This window comes from Rhagoletis pomonella, unplaced genomic scaffold (genome assembly GCF_013731165.1).
Source record: "Rhagoletis pomonella isolate Grant_MI unplaced genomic scaffold, Rhpom_1.0 Rhpom_scaffold_00003, whole genome shotgun sequence".
NCBI classification, from domain to species: Eukaryota; Metazoa; Arthropoda; class Insecta; order Diptera; family Tephritidae; genus Rhagoletis; species Rhagoletis pomonella.
The window spans coordinates 55,011,392-55,024,669 of record NW_023458557.1 but is presented as its reverse complement, the minus strand read 5'-3'; the positions used below and the strand labels follow the sequence as shown (position 1 = coordinate 55,024,669).

The 13,278-nt window shown below is 34.9% G+C and overlaps 1 protein-coding gene across 1 annotated transcript in view; it reads right to left on the bottom strand.

Annotated features, from left to right (window-relative positions):
* Positions 1-9,070, bottom strand: part of LOC118735310 (inhibin beta B chain) — a 166,431-nt gene extending 157,361 nt beyond the window's left edge. Inside the window, exon 1 of the mRNA XM_036464987.1 lies at positions 8,427-9,070. The gene's annotated coding sequence lies outside the window, so the exon portion shown is untranslated. The remainder of the gene's footprint in view (positions 1-8,426) is intronic.
* Positions 9,071-13,278: the final 4,208 nt, after the last annotated feature.

The following is a 13,278-nucleotide window of genomic DNA, read 5'->3' as shown; positions in this document are numbered from 1 at the left end:
ACAAAATTTTGAGAGCGAATTACGTTATTTCAGATCGAATTACCATGCGAATGACGAACGAATCGGTGCCTTCTCTAATTATTTTATTTATCGAAAATATATCGAAGTTTTCACCGGCCTGGTCCCATTTGCTGGCACTTTTTCTAGTTGTAGAATAATATTAATAAAATATTCTCTATATATATTAAAATTGTTGATGATAACTTAAATTTTAGCTCCATATTCGATATTTGCAGTACACAAAAATAATAATAAATAGCGAAGAACAAGAACTACAGCTGCCAAACGAATTACTAATGTGTGTGTCGTGGAAACAGGGTAATTCACGAATTACTTTGCGAATAACTTAGGGCCAATTTCACAATGCGTAGTTAACTCAGAATCGGGAGTTAACTACAGAATTTTGTACTGAAAATCTCTAGTTAACTGTCGATTCTGAGTTAACTACGCACTGTGAAATTTGCCCCTAGAGAGCGAATTACGAACCGTGGAAACATCGTATAAGACGCTGAGAACAAATATGCGCATCGCATTGAAAGCTAAAAAACACTAACAATTTACCTTTAATTTCCAATAATTCGCTTATCAGCTATTGGAAAAAATACCGTTCGACTTTATGCGTATACTGCAGAAGGGAATTTAACGCAAAACTACACTGTATGCACAAATAGAGAGCAATTCGTAAAAAATGCATTCCATTTTATGCAAATGCATGCCTGTATACATAATTGGAATGTTTTAGTCAAATAAAGCCAGAGAAAATACTACTCACGGGTTTTATTTCCTTTTTTATGAAATAAATCAAGAGGGCGATATTTCCTTTTCTTTGGGAAATAAAGCCCGCGTCCATTATTGCTCTTTCGCAAAGGAAATCGGCTTTCTCTTTTTTTGGGCAATAAAGCCCATGGGCGTTATTTCCGCGGGCCTTATTGCACTCCACCGAGTCTTTGCTGATATTTAACGTGGGTTTATTGCGTTAAATTGTAAAAATGTATGATTTATAAAAATAATTTATACAGAAAGTATTAAAAAACGGTGATTTTTATGAAAGTGTTGGTAGCGTGGTTTACTTTTACTTTAGAATTGTCAAAATCGGTAAAACCAAAGTAGCGGTTTGCGGAGTGCGCCACCTTTTTTCGACACGTACTCTTCTGTAGTATGGTGGCGTAGAACCATGGGCAAAGCGACGGTATCTGTGTTAAACAGGCTGCAAAGAAGCGTATATATAGGAACTAGGGTCGCCGTGCACAACGTCAGTACTGGCTCTTAATGCTTTGTTGGATTCGCCACCTCAGGATTTAGCAATCCAAGAGGAGGCAATGGAAATGATGTGTCGTCTGCCCTTTTTTGTTAGTTTTTGGCTTCTAATGGCAATCTGATACCTGGTGACTCCCCAGAAAGAAAGTACGTCGTTAGATTTCCTACGTGGGAGCACTGAGGAGATCGAGACAATTTCTTGGAAAGCTCGGTGAAACTTTATATAACGCCGGCTCAAAGACTGAAAATGGCGTCTGGTCGGTAACTTCAAATGATTTACTGCTTTGGGGGCAATGGAAAGGTTCTTTCAATCGTTGCTCTAATGACCGTGGAAACCGCTCCCACCTCTCCAAAAGTAGTCCGGGAATAGAAGTTTAGGCTGAACTCCGTTAGAAGGTGAAATGAGATTGAACTTATGTGGGCGCCAGGATACTATGGTGGCAACGAATTGGCTAATGGATTAGCGAACTGCGGTTCTGTGGAGCGTCCAATTGGACCAGAGTAAATTTAAGGGCAAAGTTATATCGGAAGCGCTTTGGTTCAGTGGTTAGCAGTGCACGCTACTATTCCCCAGGGCCCGGGATTGAGCCCATTTTCCGATCAACATCAAAAAATAAAAAACAAAAGTTGCTTTTAATAGCGGTCGCCCCCGGCAGGTAATGGCAAACCTCTGAGTTTATTCAGCTAAGAAAAATAGCTTTTCATAAAAATACGAACGCCATTCGGAGTAACACTGAAGGTCCCTCGCCTTTGTGTCACAACATCAAGGCGCACGCCACAAATCGGAGGAGATGCTCGGTCAGACACTAACATATTAGGCGTGTTTTTTTACTCGCATATACATCTACGCTTAACATGTAAAAAAACAAGCATCGATAATTTGCATTTAAAAACAAGTAATTTTGATTTGATCGACTACTATTCATAAGCGCACTTAAAGTTTGTCGCTTACAGCTCCATACGAATTTCAAATGCAGATCCGTAATCGTGTAAAAAAAACACGCCTATTGTGTGAGAACCAATCTATTATTGTTATTATAGCGGAAATGATATGGTGATTTCGGGGCCCAATCCATAGGGACGACATATCGTCATTAGCAGGGAACGGATTTTATGGAAATTGCCTTTTTTTCTGCTAAAGAGATAGAGTATATTCGATTAAGAATGTCGACGATTTAGCTTTCCCTGATTCCATATATACACATTTGATGTTGCCTTTTTTGCCTTTATTAAGATATTTGCCTTTTTTAAGATATTTGCGTTTTCTACCTTTAAAAAATGCTATAATCAGCATTTACAATTCTTTTTTAAGATTAAAAAATATACACATGCCCATGCGGCTTATAGAAGCGCAGGGACCTCTTTCCAAATTGGTGTACGAAAAATTCAAAGCCATTTTCTCAGCTAACGTAGACTTGGAGACAACAAGGTGTGTGGATAAAATTGTAAAGGGCGAGGAAAACGCCCTTATTCCTGATAATATGAACGTTTCAAACGTTCCATATTTAAATTGGGCTCCACTTGTATCAACTTACGTCGAGCGCACATTTAGTACATGCAAGGCTTTTCTGAATGAAAATCCTGCAAAAAAAATTCAAAATGCATCTTGTGGTTCAATGTTACTACCATGAACCAAAAATACAAGATCACGCCTTCTTCTTAGTAGCCCGTTATAATCGCATTTAGGAAAAAAGTTGAGCTACTTTGACATTAGCAGTTTGTTTACATTTGTTCGTTGTTTACAATTTGGTGGTGGCTTTTTACTGCAATTTTCTTAATTTTCGCTTGTGACAACGTGTGCACACATAAGGTAAAGAATAATTTAACACAACGACATGATTTATAGAAGAATTTGCATAATAAAAATGATTATTCATGCGTTCAACAATTACGCGGTTTTTTTTTGTTCTCTTCGTTGTTTACTTCTTCCAACAAAGATGGCGTCGAGATTTCAACAGCTAGAAAATGACCTTTTTCTTTCTTTCGGGAAGGCGTGATCTTGTGTCTTTCGTTCATGTGTTACTACAACTATACAGATTAAAGTTTTATGAGTTAGAAACTCGAAAGGATAAAATAGTCAAAGATTCAAAGTAAAATTTTTCATATAATGAAACTAGTTCATAGTTTTTCTCTTTTTACTTGTAATACAAACATTTCTACAATAAATGTATTTTTTGATTGTTCGTCGTATTTTCTGACTTTTTTTAGTGCCTTATTTTGCTTTTTTTGCAATACCTAGTGCCTTTTCCTGCCTTTTTCGCTAGTTTGTTTTGCCTTTTTTTGCCTTTTTTGCAATACCTAGGGCCTTTTCCTGCCTTTTTCGCTATTTTATTTTGCCTTTTCCAGCCTATTTCGTTATTTTATTTTGCCTTTTTTATAGGTTTTTAGGTCCTAAAAATCCGTTCCCTGGTCATTAGACACGAATAAAGGCGCATGCTTGTTTAACGGTAAAAAAGGGCGCATTAGCGAAAAAACGCCATAAGAAACTTCGGCGAAAAAAGGCGCGTAATCATAGATGTATACCTAGCCAAGGACAAGGCCGAGGTAGCATTATTCCCCAAAAACTTTTTGGGGAATGTACACACTATTACACCCCTAAACATAGTTGACCGCGAAAATAAGCCTACGCGTCTTTCTTCGCCGCCGACTAGGTTTAGGCGCCTTTCTTCGCCGAAGTTTTTTTTATGCGTCTTTTTTTCGGTCAAGTTTTGAGCTCGCGACTTTATTCGTGTTATTTTCTATACCGCTGTCCGTCCTTCGCCAGACTTAGATGGCAAATATTTGGGTCTGATATGTTGAGAATGGGCGAGAAACATTATATTTCCATCAACAAACTGCTAATTCTTATAAAGAAGCCTGGAAAGTTTCCGCATGATCCTATATCCGGCCACCCTCAATTATAATCCATTCTATTCAAAGGGCATACAAAATGATAACAACCATTTTTTAGATAGTAAATTTAATTTTTTGGAAAGAGTCGGAACTTTGTGCGAATCTAACCTTTAAAAGATTTAAAAGCTTTTCGTTACTGTGAGAATGAGATGCCTATATATATTTACTTTTTAGATAGCTAATTATAGTATTCTCCGAACCACAACAGCAGGTGTGTATAAGAAGCATTTTGTAATCGAAGATCCTTAAGAATATAACCGTGTTTTTATCTACTCTGGTAGTCAACAGCCCCTAGCGCTTTACACTCATACTAACACAATCCAAAGTCTCATACTGTATGGTTCACATCTCTCCAGCATTAAAAAACTTGTCTCATATATGTCACTTACATACCTGGACTCCTGGTACTAGAAGATTTTCAAAAGTAACGGATTAGCAAGGAAAGTTACGACCAGATTATTTGCCGAAATAACACGCTAGGTATATCAATGGCTACTTTGAACAATATTAACATATGTGACCATTGGCCTAAACTTAAGATCATAGAAGAAGATTACGTACCTACTAGGGCATTCAATCCTCACCCAAAAAAAAACTTCTCTTAATTGAAGAAAAACAGCAATCAAAATGAAGCAAAATGGGAATGAAACAGCACTAAAGGAGTTTTATCCTCTTTTCATGCCCAACATTTCTTCAAAATGATAGATTACATCCACGGTTCCATATTTTCGTGTACGTTTTTACACATTCCAAAGAAAAATTACGCATTCGGGAGAATTTTTTACTCATTCCGAAGAATTTTCTACCTTAAAGTAAGGAAAACTTTTCTTTGATCCAGAGATTGATTTTTGGTTCAGTGCTGAAGCATTTTAACAATACTCGGATTTCGGGATGTAAAAATTCTAATACCGGGATCCCGAGATTTTTCGGAATTTCGACTTCATCACAACTTTGTGCATATTACAGTAGGTTCATCTTTTTCAAAGCACACAAATTCATTGTTACCACATTTGGTCTTAGTAAAAGAGTATGTAATTTGATGTTTAAATATTTTTATTCTAAAATATCTATATTACTTGTCAAAAACATTTACTCAAATTTGCAGAAATCCTCTTCCAAAAAAGGCCAACAAAGTAAAATGAAGAACAACTCTGCCACACTGTTAAAGCTTGTTGTGTTTTCAATTGCTACCAGATATTTCGTTATTACACAGTCCTTACACAAAATATTTGAACAAGCGCAGTTATTCAGTCAGGTCATGAAATTCACTTCCAAGTGCAAATGGCTCAAGAACACTTTGAATCCAAATTTTGGTGTTCTGTATTTCTGTATGTCAAATGAATTCTTTTTTAACCGACTTCCAAAAAAGGTGGAGGTTATCAGTACGTCGGAATATTTTCTTTTTTGTTTCATGTCTGTTACCGCATAACTCTTTGGACCACGTCAACCGATTTCGATAATTCTTTTTGCATCGGAAATTTAGTGTCTCAGAGGTGGTCCCATACTAATCTGGTTTAGATCCGATCATTGGATCATGAAATATATATATATATATATATATATATTTTTTTTAAGTCGGTTTTTTTGCTAAAAATTACTTGTTTCGTTTTCAACATCTCTTTCATTCTGTAAATAAATCAGTAAAAATCTTGGGATCCCGGAGCTGTTCCCGGGATTTTGGGGCATGGAAACTTTTGGAAACTGTGGATCCCGGAATCCCGGGATTGAATGCCCTAGTACCTACGTTTAGCAAAACACTAAAGCAAAACCTTGCTGATATCTCAGAGTTGGATATAAGACCACCAGACTATTTTTGCTTTCGCGAACACAAAAGCACGGCGGCCATTAAGTAGTTAGAATAAATATTTTTTCAAAATGATTAGGCACGGTTTCGCGTAATAGTCTAAAAAACAAAAAGCAAAAGTTACTAAACTAAAGGAGTCTTGCTTTTAATATACCGAAAAAGTGAATAAATCAAATATTAAAAACAAAGAGTACAAAAAAGCAGGAACTAAAAATTATCAATATTTTTTAAATTTGAGCTAAAAAAATCAACACTTTGTAATCGTCGTGAAACAGTTTTAACTATACTGAAGTGTTTGTGTTCGTACGCATGGTTGCCAGATCAGAAGCTCAAAAAACCCGGACACGTTTCGTTTGGCGAGAGAATGAATGGGGGATGGAGAAGTGGTGACGGTATATATGTTTGTGTTTACAAAGATCATACTATCATAAAGGTTTGTTTTCATTATGTCAAATTCAATGGCATTTGTCGTAAAATAAGTGAAAACACATTGTGGTTGTTCACACTTGGTTATCAGGTTATCTGGTTATATTTTTTATTCAGTTTATTACAACAACAAAATATACTTTAGAAGCGTTGAATAACATATTTTAATCTTTGTGTTTACAAGCTTTCCTTCAACTTCATTTGTACATAGTATGTCCTAGAATTTCGCAACCAATATTTCAGCCAGTTCCAATGAATCTATCGGGCTGAAATTTGGCACACACGCTGGGTTCTCTTGACAGTGCCATATAAGAAAAAAAGTCCGCTACGTGGCGCATGAATTGAGATATTTGAATAATCCACAGTTATCCGATTTCTTTCATATTAGGAATGTTGTTACATTATTCCAGAGTTGGCCAGCGCAAGCTTTCATTTTGTGCCTGCCCTATATACTTAAATCGTGGATAGAGCTTTTGAAAGCTTTGGCACGCGTGCCTATGAGGTGGGCAACTCTGCACTATTATTATTCTATCTTCTGAAATTCTGAGGAAGAATAAGGAGCGTTTAAAGGAATACAAATCGCATTTCGGATGATGGCTACGTCAAGGCAGTTCCTTACATCTTTCCATATGAATTGCAATGCGTTCTACAACTGCGATAGACACAGGGGGAGAAAAATAATTTAGACGAGATCATTTAGATCCAAATAACCAGGAGCAATTGTTTTAAACAAAACTTCAATGAACTCTATAACTGCACTCTGTAACTCTACTCTCCCCTACATTTGACTTTTTTTAGGCGAGACTTCCTTGAGCTTCCAGATTTTAGGCTATTGTATGCGGTAGAGTGCAATAAGGCCCGCGGAAATAACGCCCATGAGCTTTATTTCCCAAAAAAAAAGAAGAGAAATAAAGCCCATGGGCACTATTTCCATTTCAAAAGGGAATTAGCGCCCACCAATAAAGAGCAATAAAGCTCGCGGGCTTTATTTCCTTTGCAAAAGAGCAATAATGGCCGCGGGCTTTATTTCCCAAAAAAAGGAAATATCGCCCTCTTGATTTATTTCATAAAAAAGGAAATAAAACCCGTGAGTAGTATTATCTCTGGCTTTATTTTACTGAAACATTCAAATTATGTATACAGGCATACACTTGCATTAAATGGAACCTATTTTAAACGAATTGCTCTCTATTTTTGCATACAGTGTAGTTATGCGTTAATTTCCCTTCTGCAGTATAGGCATAAAGTCGAACGGTATTTTTGCCAATAATTAAAAGCGAATTATTAGAAATTAAAGGTAAATTGTTACTGTGTTTTTTAGGCTTCAATGCGATGCGCATATTTGTTCTCAGCGTCTTAGGTTTTTTAGTGGTGGCGCGCAAACGCGGATCATAAACGATGAAAATTTCTCTTTCAGAGATTTAAAATTTCCCTCCTGCATATATCAAAATTTTGACGTGATTCGGATTTTCTGAAAACGGTGTCGTAATCTAGAGGCCAAAATTAAGTTTATCCGTTTGGCCGTTTAGCTGTAATATTTTTGCCTCCCTACTGGGTCATTAAAAACTTGAGTTTTATCTTTTCGCTCAAAGGCAATTATTATTGCTCGATTTTTATTTTTTCCGTCAAATATAATGATTATTTTATGATCTATATTTTTTTCGCTCAAAGATAATAATTATTACTGTTTTATTTTTTGCAGGTCAAAATTTCAGTTGGTTGCGTCTGTATAGCCTTTTCAATTTTATAGATAATATTTTTTTTTTAAGTGGAAAAATAAAACTCGTTAATAATTATTACCTCTGAGCGAAAAAAAGGTCAGAAAATAATCATTATGTGTGATCGAAAAATAAAAAACTTGTAAGCGAAACAAAAATCATAAAATGAGGACTAAAGGCTGATTTAAATTATTTTACTCATGCTTCCTGCTAAAAAGTGAATTATGGAAAAAATACTATACTTAAATTATTTTTATTAAATAATTAAATTAAATTGTTTATAAGGAAACTACACCTGTTTGAAAAATATTCAATACCTTCTAACTCACCTTTCCAATTATTTTTTTTATTTCAAATCGATGGATATCACAAAATCACATATGCTCCATTGGTATAACATTCCATTGCGAATTTTAATGAATGGTTCCCAAATTTTTTTCTTTCACCTCATGGTCTAAGTAAGATTTAAATTTATCAATGTTGTTTGTTGTTAGCACAATAAATTACAAAACATTCAGTATATGTAACCCAGTTATTGTTGTTTCTTTAAAAATTCAGATATTTTTAAATCACTTATTGTTTTGATTGTACACACAATGAACTTTAAGAACCTTTTCTTTCAAACTTATCATTGATTTCGATATTCAAATTTTAGTAAGGCTTCATACTACACATGCTTTGCATTAGTTTTTGTTTTGATCCGTGCCCAAAATTGTATTTGCTTTTTGTTATTGTTATATATTATGAATGCTTCCCTATTTGCCTTCTAATTTGTTTTTGAAATTTTTTCAATAATCACAAAAGGTTGGAGCCACACTTTCACTGTTAAATGGCTGTATTTGTGATGATCGCTGTTGCCAGAGTAATTTTATTTTAATTATTTCAAATACAACGTTCTTTTTATATTTCCGAAAATGTAGCTACACGTCCAAACGCTGGGATCTCCTGCGAGTGAATAATTTTCGAGATGACTTCCCCGGCGAACACTCGAAACAAGCAGACCGTATGGGTTGGGTGTGAGCATGTACTACTTATGCACATATGCATATATGTACATATGTACATATGTATGAAGGGCTCGGAAGCACCCTCACGGAAACAAGTGAGTTTTTTTAAATCAACAAATTGAAAGACTACTTTAAAATAAATGCAATGAGTAAATGCTTCGAATTTTTATACTGTTTTTGCACAAAAAAAAACACCTTGCGTCTTGGAAGTATGAAAAAGCATCTGTGAAGTCCGGAGTGCAAGCATATTCAAAATAAATATACTGACTTTGAAGCTGTGTAAACCAAATTCATTTCAAAGTAGTTGAAATTAAATGCAGAGTCGGACAGTCGGCTTGGTGCTTGCACACAATTGAACATTTGAAAGCACATTTACATGTCTGGCTGTAGCTGAGCTTGCAAAGCTGTTTGCTAAAATTGGTCGCAGCCAAGAGTATCCATTTTCAAATCTCATTTGATTTTAAATTTTAATTTCGGTTTTTCTAAGTTATGAAAACGCATTTGTGAAGTGCAGAACGGAAGCGTATTCAAACGAAACATACTGACTTTGAAGTTGTTTAAGCCAAATGCATTTTAACGTTGTTGAAAATACATGCAGGAAAAGGCAATTGATTGCTTCCTAGGACATCACTATGTTAAATAAATGAGTTCGTTGCAGGTAAGTAGTCAGTATTTCAATTAGTTATCATTGAAAATAAAGTAGTTTATTAATTACTTTCAAACTAATTAAATTTCCTACAGGTAAATTACTTTCAAACTAATTAAATTTCCAGCAGGGCAGAAACAGCAACACCAATACTTATCAAAGATTGATTTGTACGTATGTACATATGTAAATACGCGAGTACGTGCACATAAAAAAGTAAGCGTCGAAGCACTTCCTCGGGGGCTATCTAACGTCGAATTAACACGCAGTGATGCCAGAAATTCTCTGTTAAATTACCCACGAAAATCGGAAAAAATCCCACATCTCCAAAAAATATCCCTGCAAATTCCCAAATGCCTCAAAACGTATATTTCAGTAGTAAAGAAGTAACATGGTCATATTCTTTCGAAATTCAGTTTTGGTAGATTACTCAGTAAAGGCCGAAAAAAATTTAAAAACTTCTATTATGTTCAGAGATTAGCTTCAGTATTCACTAAAACCCAAAATTTTGAAGAAATTTTTTTCGATATTAAGGTAACGATATGTTTTTGTGCATATGCAAACATTTGTTTGTGTTTTTATACCGGAGCGCACTTGTGCACAAAGGTATTATAACTTTGTTCGCATAACGATTGTTTGTAACAGCTAAAACGAATCGAGATAGATATAGTCAAATATATACATAAATGCTCAGGATGAAAAGAGAAGTCGATTACGCCATGTCTGTATGTCCGTCCGTCTGCCCGTGTACACGATAACTCGAGCAAAAATTAAGATATCTCAACGAAATTTGGTATGTAGGTTGCCCTTTATTCAAGGTTGGTTGGTATTGAAGATGGATGAAATCGGACTGTAACCACGTCCCCTTCACAATAACGGTATTTTCGAAAAATGCAAAAAACTACGATATTTCAGTAAATATGAAAATTAGTATGTGAAGTAAAATTTTGGTACGAAATAATATTGTTATGAAACTTTTGGGAAAAGTGCTTGACCCCGCCCACTTATGATGAAATACTGTGTCTTAGTAGCTGCTTCTCCAATCGTTACTAAGCTCGGTACGAGCCTTGTTTATGATCCAGCTAAGAAATTTATTGAAAATCTTTGAAATCGGGCAATATCCACATCCCATAATTGATTATAAAGTTTTGTATTTTTGGCGTGGCGCCACGTACTTATGAACACAAATGTGTATCTTGGTAACCGTTTTATCAATTTCTACCAAACTCGGTACATTTATTAACCTTGGTACGGAAAAGCAATACGTGGAAAATTATTGAAATCGGACTAAAATTACACCCGCTTCCCGTTTTTTATAAACATACATATACAATTTAACAATTCATTGGATAATTTGTTCCACTTTTTTACATTTAACATCAGTTACAATTGAAAAGATTACTTTCCACTCAGCGTTTGAACTGGTAAACGGGAGAAAAACTTCAAATTGTCCTTATAATTTGTCTCATTTTTCTTGTTGGTATAATTTGTATTACTTATACATAACTTTACTCCCCATCACATCTGCTGAATGATTAATTATATAATAGTGTTGAATATTCTTAATTGAGTTTTGATCAACTATGCATCGATAATTGGCTTAAATGAAAATCCCTTTTTTATTTGAAATGTCCCTTCTCCTTTTAATAACTTTTGTTCCAAAACATCCCTCAAATAGGGAAATTACCCACAATCTAGCATCACTGTTAACACGACAATTAACAGCACCAACATCACCGACAGAGAGAGAATGGTTAGCAGCAGCAATAACAAAAATTAAGCCATAAAGCTATCAGGCCCAGTGTGTAGGGTGGGAGCATAGCGGGTGTGTAATGCGAGAAAAAAAATTTGGAGTGATAAGACAAAACTTGTAATGTATACATACTTGTACACAAGTATATGCAGTGGCGTAGCCATGATTTCGGGAAGGGAGGGTTAAACAATTTTCGCGAATTGCAAGTTTTTAGGAGACCAGATGCACTGGCGGTGATGTGGTGTAGTGGATAGCAGTTGTTCAAATAAACAGTGCCCCTTAAGTGTGGTTTCCATAGATGAAAGGTGTTATTTCCAAATCCTCAGTCCTATTAATCAACATACAAACATGGTGGTGACCATTTGATTTTATTAAAAAATTTAAAAATACAAATATAATAAAAACACGATGCGAAAAACCAAACACAAAGAGAGCTGGAATACGAAAAAAATTTGAAGGAAGAATGTAGAAGTGATCCAGAACTTGCAAAATATATTTCGTTTCCACAAAAATAAAGCGAACGCTATTGAATTGAAGATACAGTGGTTTGCCGCCTGTCAAAAACCCCGGAGGAACACTCAAAGAATTGTTTTTAAATTATCATATTTTGAACGAATTCGGAATTTCTAAGGTGGAAAAGAAGAAACCTTTGTATAAGGAATTTTCTTACACTGTATTCATGTCGCCGCCAACAATTTGTGACATCATTTAAAAGCAGCTAAGGAGAAATACGACCCTATTTATTAGATGGCACATTCAAATTAGTGCCAAAATGCGGGTATATTGATTATTATTATCGGAACCGAGATCATGTAAGTTGATTGATTGCTTTTCACACACTTTTGAAACACAAATTATATGCTTTTTTACTGCAGACAAGTTGTTACCAACAGCAAAAATCATCTTCCAATAACTTGCAAATATAAAAATGTAAAATACCGAGAGTTTATATTCAATACCCTCAATCTGGAATTTTCACAAAAATTACTTTGTGATTTTAGAACACATCTGGGACTGATTACCTGTCATCACTGGTGTTAATTCTGATTTATAATTTGATAGTGTGAATTCTGTCAAGCGTTATACAAGGCCAGCATTAATATCACCGACGCAAATTTAATAACTCTTATAAAACCTTTTGAGTTATCCGGCTGCGCAGACTAGTATTTTCAGACCTCGGAATTCCGCTTTTTATAGACGGAAGAAGAATTTTAACTCGGTAATTTTAGACTGAGAAAATTTTGGTATTACTTCCGTCTGATACGCACACATAGACAACTCTCTTTTATATACGACTGGATCCATTTCAAATCATGCAGGCAGTCCGATGGTATATCGAGAGTTAACTTCAAATTAAAATATGCTTTTCTGCGTGAAAAATAAATGAACACGTATTTTTTTTTATTTGATAGCTTTACTTTTGCATTTTTTACGAATTTTTAAAGATTCAAAAAATAAAAAAATTTTAAGCTATTTAGTTGCTCTTAAGGTTATTTGTCCGCATTTTATGCATCTTTTTTAAGTTGATCAATTAAAGTGAAAAATTTTAATAAACGATAAACGATTTTATGAAAAAATACCATAACACAATTTTTCTCAAAAAGGCATCCTTTTATTTTCTTCAAATTTGCAGCGTTTATAGGTATCCGTACGTACTACATATGTAGGCTGACTTCCAAAACGTACCAATACAATGTTTGAATACTTTTCTACTGCGGTATTTAAACTGTTCGTATATACAGAGTTGTGGTTGTTCATGCTTGCCTAGTTATCTG